At 43.8% G+C, this 15,053-nt stretch overlaps 1 non-coding gene across 1 annotated transcript; it reads right to left on the reverse strand.

The window, feature by feature from the left end:
* Positions 1–11,127: 11,127 nt before the first annotated feature.
* LOC135277908 (U6 spliceosomal RNA) lies at positions 11,128–11,234 on the reverse strand. Its single transcript, XR_010345470.1, has one exon. It is a non-coding gene; the product is annotated as a U6 spliceosomal RNA (small nuclear RNA).
* Positions 11,235–15,053: the final 3,819 nt, after the last annotated feature.

Consider the following 15,053-nt stretch of genomic DNA (forward strand, 5'->3'; position numbering starts at 1 on the left):
TAATATTTCCTCAAATATTTTGCCAGCCACCCCGAGTGAATCCCAACAGAACTCCAACTAAGAGTTGGCGTGGTGAAGCATGTGATCAGGAGAACTTGAAATGGGTACCAGTACAGTTGCCAGTCCCATGGCAAGAGGTAGCCCTGAAGCAATATGACCCACCTTGGAGGACATGATGAAATCACAGGACTGTTGAGGAGTTGGCCAGGATAGGACTTATAAGGCCAGTGCACAGCCCATACAACAGCCCTGTATGGCTTGTATGGAAGCCTGATGGACATGGAGAATGGCAGTGGATTACTGGGAAATAAATAAGGTGTTCCCCCCAGAGTGTATGCAGCTGTTCCTCCTCCCAGTGTGGAGTAGGAACTCCTCATCGGCAGGGAGTGTTTGCATCATCTCCCTACCGATCGATGAGGGTAGGAGAGGCACTTGGCATATGCCATTTTGCTATCGATTTAGCCAGTGCCTTCTTAAGCATTCCTATTGCCCCAGAGAGTCAAGGCCAATTTGCATTCACCTGGGAAGGAGAATAACGGACCTTTGCCACCTGCCCCAGGGATATTTAACTTCTGAGTCTTTCTCCAGTTTCCAAACTATAGCCCACACTCTGCTTTCTCAATTGGGTTGGTGCAGACAACGTCCAGGGTCTAGGCTTGTCAGTCAATCATTTGAGTGTCATCTTGTTGGATAAGGCAAGTCATTCCATCTGCCATTATGGATAGGCTGCAGTTCTACCCATGTCATACCACACCAAAGCAGCTGCAAACCTTCCTAGGCCTTCTATGGTATGGGCGTTCTTTTATTCCCCATTTGGCCCAACTTCTTAGGTCCCCATACCACTTAGTCAAAAAAGGACCCCACTGGGATGGGTCCACAAGGGAGGATGAGGCCTTTGAATAAGCTAAATTTGCAGTAAAACACAAGGATGGGGGAAGGGATCTTGTGCAGGTACAGCCTTGTGAATTGGACATAGCTGGTTACCCTGAGGGGTTTAGGTGGGGCCTGTGGCAAGGGCAAGGACATGAACATGTGCCTTTAGGATTCTGGTCCCAGTTATGGCAGGGGGCTGAAGGTGGATGATAGTGTCATGGAGCAATGACTCTGCGCTGCATATTGTGCCTTGCAACAGGTGGAGGACATTGCAGAGGGGGTCCCAGTGCTGGTGTATGCCCAGTACCTCATGGCAGGTTGGCTAAAGGATACCTTCCAGAGACAGAGGTCTGAGAACACTCAGATGCAGACTGTGGTCAGATGGCATGTATGCCTCCAACAGAGGAGCACATTGACTGGTAGCCCCTTTTGTGCACGGAGCTCCATTCGGTGCTTGGCCCTGCACCTATGTGAGAGCTGAAGCATGGTCTTTGACAGAGGCTGCTGCCAGACCTCCATGGATTCCCTCCCTCATTCAGGAGGGACAGGGCCCCATTCCTGACATGGCTTTGCACCAGCCTGGGATTGGATGCAACCTGCTATTGCCCTTGCCTCAGGACCTACCCACCAGGGAGCACATCATTATGTGCCTCTGGAAATGGCAAATGAGCCCACGATGGTTCACTTTTCCCACTCCATGGGGGAAGGGCCTGGAACAGGATACATGGGTCGCACCTATTTTGCACCCTATTCCCTCTTGTACTTCTGGGATGGTGAGTCCTGGTCCTTCCTTGTGCAAGGGGACAATTACCCTCTTATTGTAAAACATTGGGTGCCCCTGGTGTCTCGCTCTGCCCTCCCACCACACGTTGCAGAGGGGAGCCAATCCATTGATATTGTAAACCAGGCACCAGGCCATTGCCAAGGGCGGTGCTCTCTCAACAACATGACTTCCTGTGTCTTGTTAAATGGTTATGACTGGACCTTTTTTTATACCCACTAAACATCTCATCTTCTGCCCAAAGATGGTATGCAGCAAACCTCTTCACAGAACAAACAGACTGTTGGGTCTGGTGGAGAGCTGGCCCCTCTCCTCCATAGTGGGACTGCTATGGGCATCCAGGATCAACTCCCAAGCATTTGGAAGGACATATATATATATATGTATAGTTTGTATTGTAGCATGGCATCTGCCTGCAATGCTCCTCCACATACCTGGCCCCAGGGAAATTGCAGAAAAATAGGTGATAAGAACACAAGGGTCATTCAAGGGCATTTTTGGGTGGAGTGTACAGTAAATGCACCTGACAGCAGTGACTTGAGCATACCCTGAGAGTGACCCTGTATGGCAGATGCACCTGAATGTGTGTTCAGAAATTAATTCCTTATCTATGAAAAACATCTGACCACTGATCCCAGCCCATGAAACACTGGCCTTACAGGGGATTCAGGCCCTGAGTTTGGGGTTAAATGAAAATTGCCAGATGGAAGTTGTTAAGGGGAGGGTGCAAAGTGAAAATCCTGTATAAACTGCATGCTTTTTGCAGGTGGATGTGGTTCTTCTGCACAGACCTCCCCAGTGGACTCTCCCTTGTATGTAAGCCCCCAATGAAACTACCTGATTTGTTTGCTGGCCCTGGATGCCTTCTGGCTTCTTAAAACTGGTGCCATTCACATTGAGACCTATACGGATTTGGCACAACAAGACCTAGATTTCTCAGGGTGACCTCAGCCCATCTAGCATAGAAGGAAATGCCACTATAACATAAGAATGGACTCAGTCTCCCCAGGCTGATGTCTTGACTCAGGAGGGAAAGAGTTTAAGTCTCTGTGTCTTCATAAACAGCAAGTGTGGACTGGCTTCAAATTATACTACCTTTTGGGTGAATATCTAGGGTGTCAAAAGAAGAATCGCTTGCTTTGCTTCATTTTGTTTGCCATTCCTTCTGAAATGCCTCTACTCTCACAACATTATATAAGCTCAGAAATAGAACATTTCTTTCTTAAGTTCCTCTCTTCTTTCCCACCTTGATTCCTAACTGATAAGTTTCATAAGGTCTCTGCTTACCCTACACAAGGAGCCACTGCTCTGAGAGCGTCCAGCACTGTCCTGCCTAAATCTCTTCTCATCCATATCCTCATTTATCCTTTGATGCTAATGGAGCAATCAGAATTGGAGAAATATTTTATGTTAAGGATATCTAGTGTGGCATTCACTGATACCAGCAAAACCCAGAAATAACATAAATGTTTCTCATTGGAAGAGTGGGTAATTAATTATGGTGTTTCCATAACATAGAACACTAAGTAAACTTTAAATAAGCATCCGTAATGGCACAGAGAAATGCTAATATAATGTTATGTGGGGAAAAAATCAGATACAAACTGATGAACCAGTTATGTAACTGTATGTATAAATGTGTATGCATGGAGAAATTACTAGAAAAAAATAAGGTTAACAACAGTCAACTTTCAATAGTGAGATTTTGTGGGAGTTGGTTTCTCATTCACACTTTCTGTAGTTTTCCAAATTTTCTACCTGCAACATAGTATTTTATAATTATACAAAAAGCAGCACACTGAGAAGGTGTGTGTATATCAGTCACAGCTTATGATAAGAAAATAAACGTCTCAATAGGTCAGTGGTTCTCAAACTCTAGTTTACATCAGAATCACCTGGAGGGCTTGTTAATCTGGATTGCTTGGTACCATCCCTAGGGTATCTTATTCAGTAAGTCTGGGATCGGGCCCAAGAGGGTGCATTTCTAACAGGTTCTTAGATGATGATGATGATGATGATGATGATGATAATGCTTGTCCAGGACCAGTCTTTGAGAACCACTACTCTAGGTATTTTATGCATAAAAGTTGACTTTTAAGCAATGCAGGAAGAGGATAAAATGTGAGCAAAATTACTGGCGGTGCTACAGGAAGGTAATTTAGGGGCGGTAATTTATGTGCCACTAGTTTTCAGGTTACACCACTATAGCCATGATCCAGAGATTATGAAGTTGGCATATACTAACATCCCAGGGTCAGAAAACTGCAGGAACCCTCTGCTGGCTTCTTAGCTGCCTCTTGACCCTGAAGTTGTGACTGACAGTAGAGTATGGAGTCTGCTGCAAAAATTCATATCCAGTGTAGCCCTTATGTAAGGGTTATTGCCGAGTTTAAAATGAGGAAACTGATACCAGCACAAGAAGATCCAATGCCAATTTATTCAGCTCCCAGGCGAGGTTCTGCGGTCCGACAGGAGGGGCTGGAGAAGTCGCATGGACTCCTCTCAGACGTGGGGGTTTTATAGGGAGTGGAGGCATTTGATTGGTTGTGGGAGAGCAGGGCGTGGGTGGGGGCAAGCTTGCTATTGGCAGGTAGGCAGGGTTTGAATGCTATTGGGTATATTTACAAGACTCGACTGCTATTGGGTAGCTAAGACTCGAATGCTATTGGGTAGATTTACAAGACTTCTTTTGCATTTTGGCTGAGTTCTTTAAGAGAGAGCTAGGTGCAGTTTGAGGGGGGTGGGCATGTCCGAGCTCCTGGAGAGGGAGGGGGGTGTGTCCGAGCTCCCGGAGAGGCGACCAGCCTTGCACCTTATCTCTGCCATATCTCTTTCTGCCAGAGGAAAGAGAGCCTATTCTCTGCCTTCCTGGAATCAAGGAAGCCTAAGAAATAGGAACTCCAGGTTTCCAGCCCCTGAGATAAGAAGAAAAGTATAGGTGCGATTGCTAATGAACCCTGATTGACAAGAAACCATATCTAGTAGAGAGGAAGAGAGACAGAAATAGAGAAAGGGAAGAGAATGGAAAGGAAAGGGAAGAAAAGAAAAATGAGGGAAATGAGAACAGAGCTAAGTGGGAAACAGGAGAGAAAGAGGAAAGAAGTGCATATCACATTTGGGTGAAGAATTCTGTGAAATCATCAGTTTCAGTGGGAACTGACAGGGGTTAGGGCTGTGTGGGAAACAAGCCAATGGTCATATCAGGCTAACAGCACAGAATTCATTCAGTTCTACAGGCAAAAAGGTGCACTAGAATCGGATCCAAAATATGTTAACAGAGAGGTCAACATTAACTTGAACCGGAACAAGACAAACATTCTGACCTGAAATTTGTGACTGGAGTAACCAAGTTTTGTGATTCCTCCTGTTAATTTCCATCCTAGGCCTAAAGCGCTACAGTTTATGTGGGGAGATAAAAAGTGCTCTTAAAACTGTAAAATGCTACACAAATGTAGAGAATCGTCATCTTTCTTTTTTATTTTAAGGTGGCTATCTACCTTAAGAACAGCTACTGAATTATCTGAAAAGCAGGGTCAGGGCTTCTTCCTAAAAGCCTCTGAGAAGCTGAAGAAGGCAAAGGAAGGCAGGGAGGTCTTGGCTTCCCTTGGCCCCCTCCCCATTCTTTCAGCTGTCTCCGTGGAGAGTGTTGCTTTGCTGCACAGTCACCCTCAGTAAGAGCTGTGCCAGACCACAGGCTGATTGGAATTGCTCTGTAACTCTACACTGATGGGCAGTAAACACTGTGACTTTCTCTTTTTTCATCAGATTAGCCATTGAAGTATTGGATCCTCAAAGGGATGAGCAGGAAGCTTCCCATTAGGATTCTCAGGGCAGCTTAGGGCTGAGGAACCATGTTCTGAGAAGCATTGAGGTATGGGAATGCCTGGAAAATCAGGGGAGATACGAAGAACAAAAGAAAAGAGGAAGTCTGGAACATTCTCAAAGAAAGCAAGACAGGAAGTTCTCAAAGCAAAACGATGGAGCAGATGGAACATTTCCTGACGTGATTGAGCAAGGAGACAGACACAGGCTTGGGGAGGACGGCAGTGGGATTCTCAGGTGCATTCCCCCAGGCGTTTCTCCATGGTGCCCATGCCCATATTCTGTTCTCTCAAGCATCTGTGATTCACACTAACCCCCACTTTTGAAGCCAGAGGTGTGCTGAAGCTAACGAGGCCATGGTAATGGCTGAAGAGGACTGTGATGCTCAGAGCCAATCGCCCAGGACTCAGGGCAGTCTGCAGCCTCTCCTGTGGCAGCCTGCACCCGTTTGGTATCATGGAGACGTCAACATCTTACAGCCTTTCTCTGGGCAAGGCAGCACCTCAACCTGCCAGGGACTGCCCAGAAATCCACCCTTCTCCCTTTCACACCCTGCTTTGCTGTCATGATTTGCTTTACTTTGCTTTGTTTACTGAATGGCCCTTGCTGGCCTCCAGCAGCAAAGCAAAGCTGCTCTCCTCCACTCCCCCTGCTCCTCCCACCCCTCACCCCACACAAACAAGGACCGTGTCTGCATGTCTGCCCTCTGCCAAGTCAAGGATGCTGACGAGGCCTTAGGGTCAGCCTTGTCTTATCTCCCCTGCTTTCCCCAGCTGATGGACGAGGCCTAGGTGCCTGCTGGCTTGAGTGGCACATTCTGTTTTTTCTCCAACTCTTGTGCACGGCTGTGGGCTCTGGACTGCCTTTCCTCAAAAGAGAATGATCACAAGTGCAATTGGGTATGAACTTTGGGAAGGAAAAGCAAAAGCAAACTTTTCAGACCTCTGTGTGTCCAACCACCACATTCCTCACTATCCTTCTCCTCAGGGAATACTGGACTGCTCTCCTGCTTTGCTGGATGCCTGGGGATGTCTCAGGTGCACGTGGCAATTGATCATCAACCTGAGAGCTGTCTTCAGGCCATGGGGCTTTACACGAAAGCATCTGTCGCCGCCTAACTTGCAATCCTGACCACTCACTCAAGGCAACGAGTGACTTTTGATGTCCTGAAGAAATGTGCCCTTTCCTGCCAGCCTTTGAAGCAGTCACTCTCCCATCTTGTGTATTGTTTTCACGGCCAGACAGCATTGTTTATCACACATGATTGATCGGATAAAAATATAAGCAAAACATTCTGTTGGCTTTGCCTTGTCCTGTCATCTGGCAGAAACAGATATTTCCTGAAGCAAGTGGGAACCTTTTCTTTCCAGAAGCGGTGATGTTGCTCCCTATCTCACCGGGACACCGGAGGGTTTTCCTGGGCTGGTGTTTTTAGGCAACAGCATTCACAGCGTGTCTTACAGATTTTGAAAAGGCTATGGGGTAATATACCATCTATCTAGACATTTAAGAGGCATTTTAAAATGCCAAATGTCTGTTCTTTGTCTGGTCAGGTGAGCTTCTTTCTATGCTTTATTTCCAGAGGGTTCCTGTGGAAGCCACCAGCACACAGAGAGAAGGGAAAATGTGGTTATTCTGCATCCATTTTACTGCAAGGAGATCGGGGCTGACGTGGCTGGCCAGTTCACAACCTGTCTCTAATGTATTCGCATTGAAGAAACTGATCATGGACAGCTAAGTGAAATGCGATTGCAATATATGATGTGCTCCCAGGAAAAACTGAGGGTAGACGAGAGGGGCTCAAGCAGCAAACAGCTCCAGGGAAATCTAACATCTAGAAAGAACTTTTCTGCTGAAGGAGGCTCTGACTTCTCATTTGCAGTGGGTTAAGCTGTTTCCAGGATGCCATTTTCTGTCTCTGATAATGTGTGTGTGCTGTTATATTATCCCAACATTTGGCAAATGGTTTCCAAGTCCAAACATTTGGTATTATTTTACGCTAGGTGAACGTGGAGCTCCAGGCAGGCTCAGGCTTGAATCAGAAAGCTGGCTATGAGTGTGCTATAATTTGTCTGGATCATTTTATTCCACAGCCAGACTGTCCTTGAAATGCTTAATTCATAAAGAGGAAGAGCTGCTATTTGTTTTAGTAGCCCACAGTCCAGGAGATAAATTGGGACTGAAAAAAGCCATATGTCTCTCTTGCCAAAGACCCGGATCGCCTAGCTTCGTTTCTCCCAGGTTGCCCCAGTTTTGGCCTGATAACCTCAGTCATATAAAAGTTGATAGGCATTGACTAATATCAAGAGATAAAAACTAGCCATAGATATGTAACTAAGGAAAAGTTGTTCTTAAAACTAAGTCTGGTTACTATGGATAACTAGACTAATAGCCTAATTAGAGAACTGAAGCATGTAAATAGGGTACCACCAGGAATAGTATCAATATTTTAATCAGGCATGTAATTAATCAGCAACTATTGATTACATTGAGCCATTATTTTTTTTAAAATGTAAATTGAGTGTTTTCAGCACCATACCAGGTGCTGGGAATACATAAGTGAATAAGACACTAGCCTGTTCTCAAGGAGGCCACAGACCAATTGGAGAATCCTAGAAGTAAATCAACAATCACAGTACACAAAGACAAGGGCCATGATGGAAAGTCCAGGCAACTGGGGGAGTACAAAGAAGGGATCCGAACTCAGTCGTGGGGAGAGGAATGACAGTCAGAGAACACTTCCCAGGCCAGACCATATCTACCGAGTACTGAAGGGTGGGTGACAACAAGTTGGTAGCTAAGCGCCAGGTATCGATCAAAGTCACGACCCACTCTGATGCAAAGAACTAACTGGAAGCAGAAGATGAACACAGGACATGGGGTTTGGTGCTATTGGGATTCAGAATTCAGCAAGAGTCATCGAAAATTTCCAGAGGATTTGATGAGGATCCCAGAGGACTGAAAAGTTTCAACCAGGTAGACAGAAGGGAAGACGGCCCTCTACGTAGGAAACAAAATTTACAGGTATGAGAAATGGGATGCTTAGAGGTCAATACATGTTCATTGAAGGGTACATGGTTCTGTAGGAAAAACAAAATCATCTATGACATGCTTCTACCCCCAAGAGCAAGAGTCATAAACTTTTCCATAACATGTCAGGTAGTAAACATTTTTTTTTCTTTTTTTTTTTTTATTGAATTTTAGGTTTTGGGGTACATGTGAAAAACATGCAAGATTGTTGCATAGGTGCATATGTGGCAATATGATTTGCTGCCTCCCTCCCCTTCACCTATATCTGGCATTTCTCCCCATGCTATCCCTCCCCAACTCCCCACCCCCCCGCTGTCCCCCCTCCCCCCAACAGACCCCCGTGTATAGTGCTCCCCTCCCTGTGTCCATGTATTCTCCTTGTTCAACACCCACCTGTGAGTGAGAACATGTGGTGTTTGATTTTGTGTTCTTGTGTCAGTTTGCTGAGAATGATGGTTTCCAGGTTCATCCATGTCCCTACAAAGGACGTGAACTCCTCGTTTTTAATGGCTGCATAATATTCCATGGTGTATATGTGCCACATTTTTCCTGTCCAGTCTATCATCGATGGGCATTTGGGCTGGTTCCAGGTCTTTGCTATTGTAAACTCTGCTGCAATGAACATTCGTGTGCATGTGTCCTTATAGTAGAACGATTTATAATCCTTTGGATATATGCCCAGTAATGGGATTGCTGGGTCAAATGGAATTTCTATTTCTAGGTCCTTGAGGAATCGCCACACTGTTTTCCACAGTGGTTGAACTAATTTACACTCCCACCAGCAGTGTAAAAGTGTTCCTATTTCTCCACATCCTCTCCAGCATCTGTTTTCTCCAGATTTTTTAATGATCGCCATTCTAACTGGCGTGAGATGGTATCTCAATGTAGTTTTGATTTGCATTTCTCTAATGACCAGTGATGATGAGCATTTTTTCATATGCTTGTTGGCCTCATGTATGTCTTCTTTTGTAAAGTATCTGTTCATATCCTTCGCCCATTTTTGAATGGGCTTGTTTGTTTTTTTCTTGTAAATCTTTTTTAGCTCGTTGTAAATTCTGGATATCAGCCCTTTGTCAGACGGGTAGGCTGCAAAAAATTTTTCCCATTCTGTTGGTTGCCGATTCACTCTATTGACTGTTTCTTTTGCCATGCAGAAGCTGTGGAGTTTGATTAGGTCCCATTTGTCTATTTTGGCTTTTGTTGCCAATGCTTTTGGTGTTTTGGTCATAAAGTCCTTGCCTACGCCTATGTCCTGAATGGTTTTGCCTAGGTTTCCTTCTAGTGTTTTTATGGTGTTACGTCTTATGTTTAAGGCTTTAATCCATCTGGAGTTAATTTTAGTGTAAGGTGTCAGGAAGGGGTTGAGTTTCTGCTTTCTGCATATGGCTAGCCAGTTTTCCCAACACCATTTATTAAACAGGGAATCCTTTTCCCATTGCTTGTTTTTTTCAGGTTTGTCAAAGATTGGGTGGTTGTAGATATGTTGTGTCGCCTCCGACGCCTCTGTTCTGTTCCATTGGTCTATATCTCTGCTTTGGTACCAGTACCATGCTGTTTTGATTACTGTAGCCTTGTAGTAGAGTTTGATGCCCGGTAGTGTGATGCCTCCCACTTTGTTCTTTTTGCTTAGAATTGACTTGGCTATGCGGGCTCTCTTTTGGTTCCATATGAAGTTTAAGGTGGTTTTTTCCAGTTCTGTGAGGAAGGTCATTGGTAGCTTGATGGGGATAGCGTTGAATCTGTAAATTACTTTGGGCAGTATGGCCATTTTCACGATATTAATTCTTCCTAACCATGAACATGGAATGTTTCTCCATCTGTTTGTGTCCTCTCTTATTTCGTTGAGCAGTGGTTTGTAGTTCTCCTAGAAGAGGTCCTTTACGTTCCCTGTTAGTTGTATTCCTAGGTATTTTATTCTCTTTGTAGCAATTGTGAATGGCAGTTCCTTCTTGATTTGGCTCTCTTTAAGTCTGTTATTGGTGTATAGGAATGCTTGTGATTTTTGCACATTGATTTTGTATCCTGAGACTTTGCTGAAGTTGCTTATCAGTTTCAGGAGATTTTGGGCTGAGACGATGGGGTCTTCTAGATATACAATCATGTCATCTGCAAATAGAGACAATTTGACTTCCTCCTTTCCTAATTGAATACCCTTTATTTCTTTTTCTTGCCTGATTGCTCTGGCTAGAACTTCCAGTACTATATTGAATAGGAGTGGTGAGAGAGGGCATCCTTGTCTAGTGCCAGATTTCAAAGGGAATGCTTCCAGTTTTTGCCCATTCAGTATGATATTGGCTGTTGGTTTGTCATAAATAGCTTTTATTATTTTGAGATACGTTCCGTCGATACCTAGTTTATTGAGAGTTTTTAGCATAAAGGGCTGTTGAATTTTGTCGAAGGCCTTCTCCGCATCAATTGAGATAATCATGTGGTTTTTGTTTTTGGTTCTGTTTATGTGGTGAATTACATTTATAGACTTGCGTATATTGAACCATCCTTGCATCCCCAGGATGAATCCTACTTGATCATGGTGGATAAGCTTTTTGATGTGCTGTTGTAATCGGCTTGCCAGTATTTTATTGAAGATATTTGCATCTATGTTCATCATGGATATTGGCCTGAAAAATATGGAACGCTTCACGAATTTGCGTGTCATCCTTGCGCAGGGGCCATGCTAATCTTCTCTGTATCGTTCCAATTTTAGTATATGTGCTGCCGAAGCAAGCACAGTAGTAAACATTTTAGGCTTTGTGGATCATACGGAATCAGTCCACAGGCCATAGTTTGCCAACCTCTGCTCCACAGACTCATACTCTTATTGGGAACACAACATAAAGATACAAAAAATTTATAAAGCCAAATGATCTTGCCTGGAGTCTTGGAAGATCAGTCTAGTAACAAGGCCTGGGTCAGGCTGTGGAGGCCTTTGAACGTCAGACTCAATGTTTGAATGTCAGCTGGTAAGCAGTGCAGTGACTTTGATAGTTTTGAGCACCCTCTTTCTTCACTAAACTAACCAGAACCCCCCCTGGTGCTGCTCACATACCTACACATCCTCTGCAGGTCTGACTTCTCTCCTGGAGGCTCCCTTACTCTCTTCTGCCAGAAAGGAGACCCAGGGACAAACAGTGGCATCATCTATATCCCTGCTGGAGTTGAGGTCACCAAATTCCCCTGATCAGTCCCTCTCTCACAGCTTAGCATCTAGACTTCATGGTCAAGGCCTCTTCCCCGCTCACTTGGTCTGGCAGCAGGTCCGGTTCACACCTTGCATGTGTTCCTTCATGTTTTAGCTCCCAGAGGTAGATGGCAAAATAACCACACCCCTTCTTCTTCCTATACCCATGCCCCCGAAACATGACTCTGAAGTCATGAAGAGGTAGGGTCTGTTTCCCTACTCTTTGGGTCCAGGCTGGCCTTGTGACCTGCTTTGACCACTAGAATATGGTGGTGATAGTTTGCCAGTTCCAAGCCTAGGCTTTAAGAGTCCTTGCCCACATTCACTCTCTTTTGAGACCCCTATCTCTGCTGTGTGAACAGCCTGGGCTAGCCTGCCGGAGGAGAAGCCATGCGGACCAGAGAGGCATAGCCCATTGTCCCAGCCAAGGCCTAAGACATGAGAGAGCCCAGTCAAGATTAGCACAGCCACCCACCCACCCAACACACCAACACAACTGACTGTGGGTGCCTGACAGAGCAAGCTGTGCCCAAACTAAATCAGTGACTTACAGAATCTTGAGCTAAACAAATCGTTGTCTTTTTTAAACTACTAAGTTTAGAGATTTCATAGCAGTATCTAATACACTACCCTTGTCTCACTAAGATCTCAACAATATCTACATTTGAACAGCAATCAGCTAACTGCATTTTATTCTAGAACTTCCTGGACTTCACATATTTGAGGACTCAGAGATTCACCGACTCACCTGTGGTTGCTACGAGTTGCCTACAGAACTAAGAATGAAAAGCAGAACAAGGCTGACTGTACTTCTAACCACAAAGACACTCTCCTTCTCAAATGAAAAGGCTCTAATTAAAAGGCAGGAAAGATCACATATCTCTGGAGTTCACTGTGAAAATTGTTCAAGAAAACCTCAAAGTCGCTTTGCTTCTGACTATTCATACATCGGAAGACTAATTAACTATGACAAGCTGACCAGTGGAAACCATTTTCATAAGGATGGCATGATGATGGATGGGTCCATGCTGTTATAATGTCATTGCTAAAAAAGACGTGATGAGTCCAAGTTCCAATTACTGAGATATACATACAATACAGAGGTCTTTTTCGGGCCACAGAACCCCATTGCAACAGGCTGACGTGTCACCTTTTCTGTATTTAAGAGCCATATTCATGGGCCGGTGACATACTGAGCTCTGCATGCTAGGCCTTCTCTGTGTCTGGCAGCTGGAACGAGACCCAACTACATCTTGTTGCTTCAGGGCCTTGGATACCAAATGAAGCATTCACACAATAGAAACGCCCAACCCAGAGCAATGTTTTCCCATATCCAACTTGGGAAATGTGTGCGTGTGTGTGTGTGTGCGCGCACGCGTGCGTGTGCGTATCATGTGTAATGCTACACATCCAAAGGAAAACTTCATGTCAAGACTAGCCTTACCTCATTACTAAATAAATAACCTTTATGTTTTTGTTGGGATGTCATTGACCAGAGATTGGCCTGAGTTGTGGCTATGTGCTTTAGAGCAGAATTTGGAAAATGAGTCTCAAAACATCTTAAATCTAGGGTCGGCAAAAGTTTTATTAAAGAGCTTCGGACTTGGAGGCCAAGAGGCCATAGCAAGGACATTATGTAGCTATTTATATAACCCTTTAAAACATAACCACTCAAAAATATAAAAACCATTCTTAGCTTACTGGCTGTAAAAAAGTAGGCAGCTGGCTGGATTGGGCCCATGGTCTATAGTTTGCCAACCATTGCCTTAAATAAACAAACTTGTTAGATTTCTCACTAGTGTTATATTTCTGCAGCTAAAGTTCCCTTAGTTACAGAAAATTTCTCTTAGGTAAAGAAAATCTGGTTTCAAGAAGTTTGAGAAATAAATGAACATAAAATAATATACAGTCATATATTACTAAGATATGTAACATATTCCATTAGTATATGTTAAGGTAGTATGATTTTATATTGACATATAACATGTGATTAATATATTACATGTATTAAATTAATATATGAATATACTAATATATATTACTATATAATATATTAGCATATTTATACATTAATATTAATTAATATATTAGCAAATTTATATATTAATATAACATACTATAGTAATAGATTGTATGCAGTAATATATTAATTTTTGTTCTAACTAAAGTCACAAACTGTTTTCTTCACACGAAAGCTAAAGCTCCCCTGTGGTTCCTGATGTTTCTACCAACTCACAGCTCACCTAAATCTCTCTGTTTTATAAAACAAAAAAAAAACCTCCCTTGTTTTACAAAACTGGGAGATTTGTCTAAAAAAATGCAGCAAACACTGATTTCAATACTGGAAGTGGATGGAGGGTTGAATTTTATAGTCTCCTATTTTTGTCATCTGCTGATCCAAATGTCTTTTCTGTAAGAAAGTCGAATATTCTATGACACTAACATTTTGAATTTAAAAATTTTAGTGGGGAATACATTACACATGATTCAAGAATTAAATCCGCATAAAGAAATCTCTTCTAAGAAATCTCGCTCTTCCTCCATTCCATCCACCCTGTACGTGTTTCCAGGGTTTCTTTGTGCAAATACAAGTATCAGTTCCCGTTTGCCCCTTTTACTTTCCTAAAGGCAGCCTGTCTTGCATGCTGTGTTGAAGGTGCCTCTTTTTTCCTTTAACTTAGAATCTGTCCTGGAAATCTTACCAGTACATAGAGATGTGGGGGTGGCTCTAAGAGAATCGAAATTAAGCAGATTTCTGTTATAAGCAGTTTATTGAGATGTTTTAACTCTATGGGGTACAGAATTGAAATAATGCAGTTTTCCAAACTGTCTCTAATTCTGCTGAATCCAATCCCTTTTTCTCACTGAGTAGTGGCTCCCTTAACATTTCAACCTGACTCCAAAACTTGACAATTACTTCCAGCTATTAAAACAGTCATTTTCAGTTTTTAAGAGTGGCTTAAACACTTACTCCACACACTGCTCCATGGGCTGGGTTTGAGTCTCTTGAGCCTCAGCTTGGAGCAGTCTTTGGGTGGCAGGGTAGGGCATCTGTGCTCACATTCTCCCTCTTTCCTTTCAATGTTGGGGTAAGAGCAGGGACAGGGAGGGAGGACTTTCTCTCTCTTTTTTTGCTATGGAGAAGCTGGGCCCTCCTTTGGGGCCAGTCACTAGCTGCTCATCAGGCTCGCTGCCTGTGGATTTCATGGAGACAGGTGGTGGTGGCTCTAGCTCTTATAGGCAGTGGTGGTATCATTAGGAATAAACTGCTGTTATAAGTAGCAGGAAATCCAAACAATCGTGGCTTAAGTAAGAAAGAGGTAATGAGAAGTCTGGGGCTATTCCCATGGCTTCACAACATTGTCACCG

Source organism: Aotus nancymaae, unplaced genomic scaffold (assembly GCF_030222135.1).
Source record: "Aotus nancymaae isolate 86718 unplaced genomic scaffold, 86718_ANA_hifiasm-v0.15.2.pri h1tg000033l, whole genome shotgun sequence".
Classification (NCBI taxonomy): Eukaryota; Metazoa; Chordata; class Mammalia; order Primates; family Aotidae; genus Aotus; species Aotus nancymaae.